At 35.0% G+C, this 14,824-nt stretch overlaps 1 pseudogene; it reads left to right on the plus strand.

Annotated features, from left to right (window-relative positions):
• The first annotated feature begins 9,569 nt into the window (after positions 1-9,569).
• Positions 9,570-12,572, plus strand: LOC126958694 (E3 ubiquitin-protein ligase RLIM-like; annotated as a pseudogene).
• The last annotated feature ends 2,252 nt before the right edge of the window (positions 12,573-14,824 follow it).

The following is a 14,824-nucleotide window of genomic DNA, read 5'->3' on the forward strand; positions in this document are numbered from 1 at the left end:
TTGTATCTGATCAAAAAGAACAGAAAGGCTTACCCACCATCATGCAAAAGAAATAGCGCTAACCATCTCCCATCCAGCCCAATATATTAGATACACAAAGTATAATATGTTGTCTTTAAGTGCAGTTACAAAGGAGAGAGGAAAAACAAAAGCCCATGCCCTTCCGGAAGGATTGGGAGTGAGCATTAACTGAACTTTTTTTATTTTTCTGAGACTGAGTTTAGCTCTTTCGCCCAGACTGGAGTGCAGTGGTGCAATCTTGGCTCACTGCAACCTCCGCCTTCCAGTTTCAAGTGATTTTCCTGCCTCAGCCTCCCAAGTAGCTGGGATTACAGGGACCCGCCACCACGCCTGGCTGATTTTCGTATTTTTAGTAGAGACAGGGTTTCACCATGTTGGCCAGGCTGGTTTTGAACTCCTGACCTTGTGATCCACCCACCTTGGCCTCCCAAAGTGCTGGGATTACAGGCGTGAGCTACCGCGCCAGGCTAACTGAACTTTCATTAAATGTCATGCATAGAAGAGTTGTGCATTCATGTTACCTCTGTCTGATACAATAATCAATAAAGTCTGGGATATTTATATAAAGGAATTGAGTTTTATCACAAAGGACAAATATCTAACTTGACCATCTTACAAAAATGCTCAAAACCAGAAAAGACATCTTAAAATAAGCCTCAGTGCATGCAAGACAGGCAAAATAATAGAAACCACATAAAATTATTTTTAAATGTTATACTTTGAAGCTGATAGTTTGAGATCAAAGACAGTGGTGAATTGCTTATCTAAAACATCTCCTCAGAAACTTGGATGACAAAAAATAAAACAACTTTGTTCTTAGCCTTAATAATTTTTCTTAAAACCAAAATAGGATAGCACCAGTTGTCCATAGACAGAGTCAAACACAGTAAGTAAAGAAAAACTGTTGGCATGTAAGAGAACCTGATACAGTGACTTGTGTAACCCAGAATAGCTCATTTGCTGTAAATACATCTTTATTTTGAAACCCTTTTCATTCTATGTAGTGAAGGGGTTTCCTTCTGTATCCTTGACCTGGAGCCAAGAGAAGAGTATTTTGTATTAGCCTGGGATCTTCAAGTTATTTTGACTCAGGGATTGGAAAGGCTACAGTGGTTGAAGAGAGATGAGAAGAAATGAAGTAGGAAGAAATGGTTAATCATAAAAGAAGACATGGAATTTGGGATAAATGGGTTCTAAAATATCACCATTATTTGCCTAGGTGGAAATTAGGCAAGTGAGAGAGGAGTTCACGTGGCATGAGAGGAAGAGAGGACAGCAGCCTGACGATGGAGGGCTCTGTTGGAGTCAAGTGTAAAACACTTGCTTGCATGCTAATTTTGCCTAATGCATTTGTTTCTAATTATGGTTTATATACAGATCCCTGAATTCCACTTTAGACTTACTAAATCAAAATCTCTGCTAGAGCCACTGCTAGCAGGACACGCCCTACACATGCATAGTTTCCCCCATTACCAACATCTCCCCAACAAAGTGGTACATTTGTTTCAATTGAGGAACCTCCTTTAGCACATCATAATCACTGGAAGTCCATAGTTTATTAGAGTTAACTCTAAGTATTGTACATTCTATGGGGTTGGACAAATGTATAATAGCAAGTATCTACCACTATAGTATAATACAGAGTATTTTCACTACCTTAAACATCCTCTCCGCTCTGCCTATTCATCTCTGTATCCCCCACCCCAAATCCCTGGGAACCAGTGATCTTTTATTGTCTTTTTAATTTTGCTTTTTCCAGAATATCACAGTTAAAATTTTACAGTATGTGGCTTTTTCAGATTGCCTTCTTTCGCTTAATAATATGTGTTTAAGATCTCCATGTTTGTTCACGGAGGAATGAAGGTTTGATAGCTTATTTCTTTTTATCACTGAATAATATTCCATTGTATGGTTGTACCAGTTTAGTTATCCACTCAGCTGCTGAAAGATATCTTAGTTGCTTCCAAGTTTTAACAATTATCAATAAAGCTGCTATAAACATCTATGCAGAATTTTGTGTAGATATCAAGTTTTCAACTCCTTTGAATGGGTATCAAGGAGTGCAATTGCTGGATCCTATGCTAAGAGTATGTTTAGTTTTGTAAGAAACTGTCAAACTGTCTTCCAAAGTGGCATTCCCATTAGCAGTAAGTGAGAGTTCTTGTTGTTCCACATCCTCACCGACATTTGGCGTTGTCAGGGTTCCAGATTTTAGCGATTCTAATAAGTGTATAGTGGTATCTTGTTTTGGTTTGAATTTACATTTCCCTGTGGGCATCTTTTTATATGCTTATTTCCCATCTGTATATCTTCTTTGGTGAGATGTTCATTAAGGGCTTTGGCCCATTTAATTGGGTTTTTTTTTTTTATTGTTTAGTTTTAAGAGTTCCTTGTATATTTTGAATAACAATCCTTTATCAGATGTGTCTTTTGCAAATATATGGCTTGCATTTTTATTCTTTTGAAATTATCTGTTGCAAAGCAGTTTTAAATTTTAATGAAGCCCACCTTATCAATTATTTCTTTCATGGATCATGACTTTAGTGTTGTATCTAAAAGTCATCACCATATCCAAGGTCATCTAGGTTTTCTCCTATGTTATCTTCCAGGACTTTTTTAGTTTTGTGTTTTACATTAGGTCTATGATTCATTTTGAGTTAAATTTTATGAAGGGTGTAAGATCTGTGTCTAGATTAAATTTTTTGCATGTGGATGTCCAGTTGTTTCAAACCCATTTGTTGAACGACTATCTTTACTTCATTGTTTGCCTTTTGTGCTTTGTCAAAGATCAGTTGACTATACGTGGGTCTATCTCTAGGCTTTCTATTTAGTTCCATTGATCTATTTGTCTAGTCTTTTAGCAATATCACACTGCTTTGATTAGTGTAGTAAGTATTGAAGGTGGGTAGTGTCCGTCCTCCACTTTGTTCTTCTCTTTCAACATTGTGTTGGCTATTCTGGGACTTTTTGCCTTTCCATATAAATTTTAAATTTAATTTGTTGATATCTAAAAAAGTAACTTGCTGGGATTTTGTCATCACATTTAATCTATAGATAAAGTTGGGAAGAACTGACATCTTAACAATATTGTCTTCCTATCCATGAAGATGGACAGCCTCTTCATTTATGTAATTTTTAAAAATTTTGTTCATGAGAATTTTGTGCTTTTCCTCATGTAGATCTTGTACATATTTTGTTAAATTCATACTCGCATGTTGCATTTTGTGGGTACTATTGTAAATAGTGTATTTTTAATTTTGAATTCCACTTGTTTATTGCTGGTACACAGGAAAACAATGAACTTTTGTATATTAACTTTATATCCTGCAACCTTGATTACTTCCTGGATTTTTGTTGTTTATGTTTTCAGGTTTTCTACACAGAGGATCATGTCATCTGCAAACAAAGTTTTATTTCTTCCTTCCCAATCTGTATATTTCTTATTTTCTTTTTTTTTTTCAGTCTTATTTTATTAGTTAAGACTTCCAGTACTGTGTTGTAAAGGAATGGTGAAAGGAGACATCCTTACCTTGTTTCTGATCTTAGTGAGAAAGCTACTAGTTTTTCACCATTAAATATGATGTTAACTATAAATGCTTTTGCAGATATTCTTTATCACATTAACGAAGTCCCCCTCTGATCCTAGTTTATCGAGATTTTTTTTTTTTTTATCATAAATGGGTACTGGATTTTGTCAAATGTTTTTCCTTTTCTAATAATATGATCATGTGATTTTTCTTTTTCAGCCTGTTGATATAATGAATTACATTAATTTATGTTCAAATGTTGAACCAGTCTTGTGCAACTGGGTCAAATCCCACTTGGTCATGGTGTACAACTCCTTTAATATACTGTTAGATTTAATTGGTAATTTGTTGAGACTTTTTGAGAAACAGATATTAATCTGTAGTGACCCACCTATTTAACAGTTTTAGTGAGATAAGATTGACATACAATTGAGTGTATATATTTAAGTGTACTGTTTGTTTACACCTGTAAAATCATCACCACAATTGAGATAATGCACACATCTATTACTCCAAATTTTCCTTGAGCCCTTTTGAAATTTCTCCTTCCCATCTTTCCCTGTTTCTCTTTTTTTAATCCCCAGGCAGTAGCCAAACTGCTTTCTATCAGTTTAGTTTGCAATTTTCTAGAATTTTAAGCAATGGGAATGAAAATGTATATTCTTTCTTTTTTCTGGCATCTTTCACTAAGCATAATTAATTTTAGATTCATCTATATTCTTAATCTCTATAGAATCTGCAGTGATGTCACCTCTATTTTTCTTGGTATTGATAATTTGTGTATATTATCTCTTTTATTTTCCTGATTAGTTTGGCTAGATGTTTTATAATTTTTTGATCTTCTCAAAGAACCAGTGTTTACTATTTTCTTTTTTCTATTTACCTTTCTATTCTATTATTTCATTTCTTCTGCTTACTATATTTTCTTTCTATTTAATTCTTTTTCTATTTACTTTAGGTGAAATTTGCTCTTCTTTTTTTAGTTTCTTAATGTGGAAACAGATCTTTGATAAAATTATTCTTCTTTTCTGATATATGTGTTTAGTGCTATAAATGTCTCCATAATTACTTTTTTGTAGCACCTCATTTTAGTAGCATCAAATTTGATATATTGAATTTGTATTTTAATTTTATTCAAAATACTTTCTTAGTGCCCTTTTGATTTATTCTTTAACCCTTGGACTACTTAGAAGAGTATTAAGCTAATCAAATTTGTTTAATAATTTCTCAATATTTGGGGATTTTTCAGAAATCATTGTTATTGATTTATAATTTAATTACATGGTTGTCAGAGAACATACTTCAAATGGCTTGAATCCTTGTAAATCTACTGAGACTTGTTTTATGATCTAAATATGGTCTATCATATGATTTATCTTGATATATGTTTTATGTGCACTTAAAAAGAATACACATTTTGAGACTTTTAAGTGGATTGTTCTATAAATGTCAGTTAGGTCAAGTTGATTGATGATACTATTTAAGTGTTCTATATCTTTAATGATATTCTGTCTACTTGTCCTATCAATTATTGAGAGAAAAGTATTAAAGTCTCCTACATTAATTGGGGATTTGTCTACTTATCTTTACAGTTCTGTTTTTGCTTTGCATTTTAAAGTTTTATATATATATATATATAAACTTTTAGGATTGCTTTGAGGAATTAACCTCTTTATTTTTATGAAATGACCTTATTTATTCTGGTAACATTTTTTGCTTTGCAGTCTACTTAATCTGATATTCATATGGCCATCCTAGCTGTCTTTTGACTTATGTTAGAATGGTGTATACTTTTACATTTTTTACTTTTAACCTTTTTGTGCCTTTATATTTAGAGGGCATTCTTGCAGGCAGCATAGAGTTGGGTCTTCCTTTGTAACCACTCTGACAATCTCTGCCTTTTATGGTGTTTAGACAATTTACATTTTTTATGATTATCAATATGGTTAAGTTTACAACTATTATCTTGCCATTTGTTTTCTATTTGCTCCATCATTCTTTCACCTTTTTTCTTTTTCTGCATTATAAAATCTTTTTTTGTTATTCCATTTATCTCCTTTGTTGGTGTGCTTATTTTCTTGTTTTTTTACTGGTTGCTTTAGGGTTTATAGCATATATCTTTAAGCTATCACAGTCTATCTCCAAATGATATTAAACCACTTTAGGTACAGATGTATAGTATAAGAGCTTTGCAGCAACATATTCCATTTTGCCCTTCCTGGCCTTTATCCTATTGTTGCCCATATTTTACTTTTATATATGTTATTAATACCATACTACATTGTCATTATTTTTATTTACACTGTCAAGTATATTTTTAAAATATTTAAATAATAAGATTATTATTTACTCATGTAGTATCATTTCCTGTGCTTTTCATGCCTTTGTATAGATTCATATTTTCATCAGGTAGCATTTTCCTTCTGACTGAAGTACTTCTTTGAATACTTACCATAGTGTGGGTCTGCTAATGATTAATTCTTTCAGCTTTTGTATGTCTTCAATAATCTTTATTTTACTTTTAATTTCCAGAGATATTGTTGCTGGGTATACAGAGTTCTACTTTTACATTTACAGGGGTTTTTTTTTTCCTCTTTAGTATTTTTTACTTGGTGATACTGTTCTATTGTCTTCTTATCTGCATTGTTTTTCATGAGAAATCTGCTGTCATTCTTTATAATTATCCCTCTACTTTTTCTGTGGCTGTTTTTAAGATTTTATTTTTATCAGTTGTTTTAAGCAATTTGATTATGATGCTCCTTGGCATTGTTTTCTTCATGTTTATGTACTTGGGGTTAATTTAGCTTTTTAGGTCCATGGATTTTAGTTTTATCAAATTTGGAAAATTTTTGGTCATTATTTCTGCAAATATTTTGCCCCCCTTTATGAAACTACTCCAATTGCAAATACATTAGACCATTTGAATTATCCCACAGCTCAGTTATTCTCTGTTCATTTCATTTTATTTTATTTTTTCTTTTAGTGTTTTATTTTGGATAGTTTCTATTAAACTGTCTTTGAGTCCATTACTTTTTCCTTTCAAATTTCCAATCTGTAGTGAATTCCATTCAGTGTACTTTTTATCTCAGATATTGTACTTTTTATTTCTGGAAATTTTGAGTCTTTTTATATCTTTCATATCTTTACATCACTTTTTGAATATATGACATGCAGTTATAAAAACTGTTTTTATGTCCTTGTCTTTTAATTTTAATATTTGTGTCAGTTCTTGGCTTGTTGAAATTGATTTTTTTTTCTCCTTATCAAAGGTTATAGTTTTCTGCTTCTTTTCATGCCTAGTAGTTTTTTATTGTATTCTAGACATGGGGAAATTTTCTTTCTTGAATTCTGGATATTTTTGTATTCCTATAATGATTGAGCTTTATTCTAGGATGCATTTAAGTTACTTGGAAACTGTTTAATCCTTTTGGGTCTTGCTTTTATGATTCACAGGGTGGGACCAGAGCTGTGCATATCATAGGACTAATTATTCCCCACTACTAATCTGGTTTATGGAACCAGGAACTAGTCCTATACCTGTGTGAGCAGCACTGAGTATTCTTTCCTTTAATTCTTTTGGTGGTTACATTCCTAGCCTTAGATAGTTTTCTCACATGCATGTGCTGATGAGTACATGAGAAGACAACCATAACCATCACCACACACTGGCTTCACACTAAACTTCTCTTGTTTTCTGAAAATAGAATCACAAATCAGGCACAATATCACTGTGATTAAGTACTTTACTGTGATTCTCAATTTTCTGATAGGTTTCATCAGTATGACTTTTAATAATAGTTAAGTTATTTTTGCTAGGGAAAAAGTTATTCCAGTCTGTTTTTTGTTTTTGTTTGTTTGTTTGTTTTTTGCTCTGCATCTCAAGTAAAATCCTGTTGCTTGGCTGGTGAGTGTGGTCTGCAAGCTGGGGTTAAGACTTGGATCTGAAATGCTCACACAATAGGCTTTGGAAAGGAACTGTAAATTGAGAAAAAGAACAGAGATGAGAGAGCTGTCTGTACAGGAGGAAATTTGAAGAGATTGGTATGTGTAATGGCAAAATGTGTGAGGTATCTCTGATGTGAATCATCTACTTGTCAAGCCTCAAAACTTTCAGTTTAAACTCTGTTACTCACCAAATTTCCACTTTGGAAATTAATCTTTGTTTCAACAACATGATATAATAATTAAACTGGCCTGTTGATGACACAGGTTGAAAACAGGATCCCTACGCCAAAGATAGCTATTCATATACTTATTAATATTATGGTTGCATACTTACTTAAAATAATGATTACATGGAGGCTGAGGCAGGAGGATTGCTTGAGCCCATGAGTTGAAGTCCAGCCTAGGCAACATAGGGAGACCGCCCCATCTCTAAAATAAAATAAAATAAAATAATTATTACGTGCAGTCAAATGACTGATTCTCTCTCTTCTAAACTGCAGAAAATGAAGACATTCTCTACAGAAATGGAGTAGGGGTGTTCTGGGTACTGAGACAACAAGGGCAGTGTTAGAATGTAAAATGAGTACTGAAGCAAAAGTCTGACTATTCAATAAACGGAACTCTGTAGCACTTTCCTCTACTCTGCTCCCAGAACACTCTAGACAATCGTATCTGCTTTTTGCAGCAGATTTAAGGATTCCTCCCTGAAAACACTGGAAATCCCAGAGAAAAGTCCTGCAGATACCAATGTTTTAGGGTTCCTGAACAAAAAGTTAGTCACTTTCTGATTACCCTACTATAAGGCCCACAAGTTAACAAGCCTGCACAGACACAAAGAATATGCAACCGGCTTTCTAGATCTCATTCTGAAATATGAATGGACAATCAAAAATCATAAGATGAGCCTCAACATGAAAAATGAAGATCAAAATCAAAACAAGGAAAAAACTTGAAAAAATAGATGCAGAGTAAAGAAAGTATAATTAATATCTTCAGAGAGAGATAAGTGAAGATATTATATCCATGAAACAATAATTTGAAAATTATACTCCACTCAGATGAACAGTAAAAACCAATTTACTGGAATTATCTTTGTTCTGCCTGGCATTTGAGGATATCCAAGGACCTGTGCTTTTAACAAAGATGACTTTGTGACTGTCTAAGGAGTGAACAGATTCCTTCACAGGATGCCTGGTTTCAACTTATATTCCCTTAGTATAAGCTCTCTTTTCTGAATGTAAACGTATTTGTATTGTTATTTCTAAAACTCCAGTAGGTTTCTGGATATTGTACAGATACTGAGTACAGATACAATTGTGTAAATTTTACAGTGTTTAATGTTGAGGTAAGAGTTTTGTTACAGATTATAAAACATATTTTCCTATTCAGACCTCAGGGCTATTTTAGGACCTACAAATTAATGTGATTCCCAGCAGCTTCAGTTTTTGATAGTCAAAAAGTTAATAATCTTTAAGTTAAATATGTGACATTATTTAGCAAAAATATTGTGCTTTACTTTTTAATTTCTAACAAATTATGTGTCTAATGTTTAAAAATATGAAAAAAATGTGATATGCAAAAATGTGGGAGAACAGTGGCTAAAGAACAAAAAATCACTTGCTAAATAAAAAAAAGAAAACAAGGATAAATCAGGGTACGTAACATAATTTTTAGGAAAAATAAAGTTTGAGCAAAAAGAAAAAACAATAAAGTATTGGAATGTGAAGTTGAGGATATTTTCCAGAAAGCAGGATTTTAAAAATCTGAGATAGTAAAGAGAAAAGAAAAAGTTTTTAAAAAATTAAAGAATCACCTGGGAGGCCCAACATAAGACTAACAGGAATTTCAGAAAGAGAAAATGACAATGTATAATTTTTATATTTTATTTTATTTTTTTAGACACATGGCCTCATTCTGTCACCCAAGCTAGAGTGCAGTGGTACAGTCACAACTCACTGCAGCCTCGAACTTCTGGGCTCAAGTGATCTTCCTGTCTCAGCCTCCAAGTTCCCAGCTCATACCCAGCTATGTTTCTTTTTATTTTTCATAGAGACAGAGTCTTATTATGTTGCCCAGGCTGGTCTTGAACTCCTGGGCTCAAGCGATCCTCCTGCCTCAGCCTCTTGAAGTGCCGGGATTACAGATGTGAGCCACTACACCAGGTCAAATTTTTATTTTTAATCCATAGACACAAATTTCCAGAATGAAAGAGTCTATCGTGTTACCTACAATTTTGAATGAAAATGGGTAAAACAATCCATGAAGGAACATAGTGAAATTTTCAATGCTTAAATTTCAAAAATAAATTAAACAAATGGACAATAGCAACAACCAAAACAGGCAACAGCCAAAGATTGTGAATAAGAAAGGCACGAAACTTTAAAAGCCAGAAAACAGTGAAGCAATGCGTTAGAAATTCTGAGGGAAGGTTATCTTCTATTCATGACTGTGCCATTAAGCTTGAAGTAGATACTATAGAATAAACGTATTTTAGCCACGTAATACTGGAGAATATTCTTCATCACAATAAGGGGTTATACCAAGAGAGAGGAAGATGTGAGAATGGCCCCAGCACAGGAAATCCTGGAGAAAATACCCGGAGACATAGAAAATGCCTATTCATGGGAAATGCCTAAAGAAAACCAGTCAAGAGTTTTCCTGTGGCTGCTTGGTAACAATGGGGAAGATAATGGCTGCCAGAGCAACGTCTGGCAGGCGCTGGGCTAGAGGTGGGTCTCAACCAGCCCATTGGAGGCCGCTTGAGAGCTGCGGCCAGGGGGCTGCGGAGCAGCCTCGGCGGCGGCAGCCGAACCAAAAGTTGGACGCTGATCCTAAAACCTAGTAATTTTCCACTTGTTCATCAATATGGAAAACTCAGATTCTAACGACAAAGGAAGTGGTGATCAGTCTGCAGCACAGCGCAGAATTCAGATGGACCGATTGGATCGGGAAGAAGCTTTCTACCAATTTGTAAATAACCTGAGTGAAGAAGATTACAGGCTTAGGAGAGAGAACAGTTTGCTAGGCACCCCAGGTGAAAGTACTGAGGAACAGTTGCTGAGAAGACTACAGCAAATTAAAGAAAGCCCACCACCGCAAAACTCAGGTGAAAATAGAGGAGGAGACTCTTCAGATGATGTGTCTAATGGTGACTCTACAACAGACTGGCTTAACTCTGTCAGACAAACGGAAAATACAAGAAGAAGTGGAAAAAGAGGAAACCAATCTTGGAGAGCAGTGAGCCGGACTAATCCAAACAGTGGTGATTGCAGATTCAGTTTAGAGATAAATGTTAACAGTAATAGTGGGGGCCAAATTTCAGAGAATGAAAATGAGCCATCTGCAAGACGTTCTAGTGGAGAAAATGTGGAAAACAACAGCCAAAGGCAAGTGGAAAACCCACGACCTGAATAGTATCTGCAAGGCCATCTAGATCAGAACGAAATTCAGCTGAAGCATTAACAGAAGTTCCACTTACCAGAGGTCAGAGGAGGGCAGGAAGCAGGAGGCTAGACTATCGGAGAACCAGAGCAAGAGCTGAGAGAAGGAGGTCACCTCTGCATCCAATGAGTGAAATTCCACGGAGATCTCATCATCATATCTCATCTCAGATTTTTGAACATCTTTGGTAAATGAGACGGAGGGAAGTTCTAGAACCCGGCCCCGTGTGACATTGAGAGAGCAAATATCTGGGCCTGAGTTGCTAAGTAGAGGTATTTTTGCAGCTTCTGGAACAAGAAATGCCTCTCAAGGAGCAGGTTCTTCAGACACAGCTGCCAATGGTGAATCTACAGGATCAGGATAGAGACCAACCGTAGTCCTTGATCTTCAAGTAAGAAGAGTTCGTCCTGGAGAATATCAGCAGAGAGAGAGAATAGTCAGCGAAACGTGGTCTAGGTCTCAGACGCCAAACAATACTGTCACCTACGAAAGTGAACGAGGAGGTTTTAGGTGTACATTTTCATGTTCTGAGCAGGGAGGTGTGTGAGAACCTATGTCAGTACCATCAGAATTCCCTGTCGTAGAATCTTAAATACTGGTCTAAGTGAGACTACATCTGTTGTAATTCAGACCATGTTAAGGCAGATAATAACAGGTTTTGGTTAAGCTATTTTATGTACAGTGATAGCGACTCAGAGCCTACTGGCTCAGTCCCAAATCAAAATATGGAAAGGGCAGAGTCACGGAGTGGAAGCGGGGTTCTGGTGGTGGTAGTAGTTCTGGTTCCAGTTCGAGTTCCAGCTCAAGTTCCAGCTCAAGTTCCAGTTTGCCCTAGTTCCAGTTCTGGTGGTGAAAGTTCAGAAACTAGCTCAGATTTATTTGAAGGCAGTAATGAAGGAAGCTCATCATCGGGCTCATCAGGTGCCAGGAGGGAGGGTCGACATAGGACCCCAGTCATATTTGATGAAAGTGGCTCTTTGCCCTTCCTTAGCCTGGCTCAGTTTTTCCTCTTAAATGAGGATGATGATGACCAACCTAGAGGACTCATCAAAGAACAGATTGACAACGTGGCAATGACAAGTTTTGGTGAAAGTGATGCATTAAAAACCTGTAGTGTTTGCATTACAGAATATAGAGAAGGCAACAAACTCCATAAACTACCTTGTTCCCATGAGTACCATGTCCACTGCATCAGTCGCTGGTTATCTGAGAATTCTACCTGTCCTATTGTCGCAGAGCAGTCTTAGCTTCTGGTAACAGAGGAAGTGTTGTGTAATTAAGATCTGAACTCTCAGCTATGTAGCTGATATAGTGATGGGCAAACAGGAATCACTTGCTTTTATGTCCACTTTTTGAGTGGTACTTAAATGTAAAGTAACAACCTGAATTGAGTCATTGCTTTCTGAAGGAATCATCGTCCTTTCTCCAGTTTTTGTTCCAGAATAAAAGGAAATATTTTAAAAGCCACATTTTTATGACATAAAAATCTGATTTCTATCACAGTTAAATTGGTAGCATCACTGTTACTGATAATTTATCATATACACTTGTCAGTTTTTCCTTTGTTATCTTAAAAGATCTGCCTTAGCAATGGCTCCGTTTCATGTTGATCTTGAAATTTTCCCACGCCATAAGAGAGAGGGGCGAAGGAAATTACCAGTTTAGACTAAGTTACAGTATGTGTTTCTTAAGTGATTAAAGCTATACCATTCCCAGTTATTAGTTGACACAAATTAAGCCACATTCTGAATATTGTTTGTTTGCCTTCCAGAGTTGGTGATACTGGACATGTCAGTGTAAATAACACTTAGTGTATCTTCTAAGTGTGTAACTGTCTCCTAAGTCCATCACTGTGGTACACTGTAGAGTGAGCTTATAGTTTGAGATATTTATCTTGTGGAAATATTAAAAAGCTTATGCTTGTGTAAGTGAAAAAAAAATCACATTCATTTGTTTAAAAATGTAAAGCTATTTTCTAGAGGCTCAGTACTTTTCCAATGCACTGTTGTATGAATGCATTAAAAATTGTAAAGTACCATGCTTAGAACTGAGAAAACTGCTTTTTGTGAGCCACCATAGTAACAAACACACCAAAAAGTACAGAGCTGCTTTTGTAAATATATAGATGTCAAGAGCAGAACATATCTATAATATTTAATATATGTGAACAACTACTGTGACATGCAAAGGAAAGGACAGTGCAGAATCAAACTGTGTTGAAGACCAGTGGAAATTGTATAATTTAACTTGGATTTAGGCAGGAAGTGAAAGATGGGAGGAGTAAAGAAAACTGCTCTGAAGAATTTAAAGTTTTCCTAAAGACAGTAATAATGCAGACACAAACTGCTTTCATATGGTGAGCGCAGCCACAGCAGCAGCTTGATCTGCTATTCTACCTGAGTAGATGAAGCAGAAGATCGACAAGTTTGGCAGAATTTTGGTTTAAAAAAAGCAAACCCCTACCACTTAGCACAAGTTAAATTGGTGTTTTTACAAGTGTGCTCCTCAAAAATGAAAAGATGGAGGAAATAGACTATAAAACCACTTTCAGCATATGAAATGCAATTGGTACACGTGTGTGTTAATAGGAAAGTCTTGAATTTGTGTTGTTTTTGAGATTTGGCATTTAAGGTACCAGTGCACACGTCATAATATTTCGTTACTATCTCTAACACAGACCTAACATCTCAAATTTAAAGACCAGTTGAAGATTAAGGGATTTTTATCTTTTGTTGAAAGTGAGTCATGTTGGGTTATTTGAAATTCACATTTTAATTGTGCTGCCCATATGTGAAAATGAGACTGCTGCCTCGCTATCTATGGACATGCACTTTATGTTAGTTTCGTAGTAGTAAGAGTAACTTCATGATAACCCCAGTCCATCTTGCCTAATTTCTTTTTTGAGGCTAGTTGGGGTTAGGATTAGAATGACTATGGAGCAGATATTTATTCTTCTGGGAAAAGCTTTAACAGGCCAAAACAGGGATTGAACTTGTCCCTGGTCTTTATAAAAGCAAGCTAGCTACCCAGACATAGTCAAACACTCTACAAAATAAACAAGTCTGCTTCAGGAATTGTCTGGCTACCTTCCCTGTTATCAACTTAGCTGTAAAGATTATTTCAAAGCTCACTCTTTCATGATTTCTCCTGGCTTTCAATGGTGACCAAGTATCAAAGAAATTAACTTGTAAATATGGTAGTTGTTTACTAAGGATATGTATTGCTCTTGCGAGGAAATAATGTCCAAACAAAGCTTCACTTTTTTTTTTTTTTAAATATAAGCAGATTTCACTGTTATGGCACTTATGTAACACATTTTATCCTTTTTTTTTTTTTTTAAAGAAAACAAGTCAAGATTAGAACAAAAGAACTTCTGGATGGAGACCTGCGTAAACAAACAAACAAACTGATGCATCTGGCTATGTGAAAAATGGAATGAAAATGAAGTGTTTTTTTTCATATCTATCATTATATTTGGAGAAAATTGTGCATCTATTTTATACTGGTACATAGTAAGCTAAGCAGATAAAAGAATGAAGTAATAATAAAGAAAAACGAAATTTGTATAAAAAGAAACTATTTTAGTACTCTACCTGCCTAATAGTGAGGAACATTTACATAGACATTATAATACAAATGTAAAATATTTATTTAACAAACATAGTGATATTAAATTGATAATATCAATTATTACATGATAAATTATAATAAAAGGGTGCAAGGTATGGAAGAGAAGTAGGGAGAACAGAAAAATTCTCATCTGCAATAACATGAAGGCAAGACATTATATCTAAAATAGGTACATATAAAGATGAGTATAGACATAGTAGTTACAAATATGAAGATAGATTTCAGAAGAGAAAGCTAAGAAACAGTACTGGGACATGAGT

The sequence above is a fragment of the Macaca thibetana genome, chromosome 7 (genome assembly GCF_024542745.1).
Source record: "Macaca thibetana thibetana isolate TM-01 chromosome 7, ASM2454274v1, whole genome shotgun sequence".
Taxonomy (NCBI): Eukaryota; Metazoa; Chordata; class Mammalia; order Primates; family Cercopithecidae; genus Macaca; species Macaca thibetana.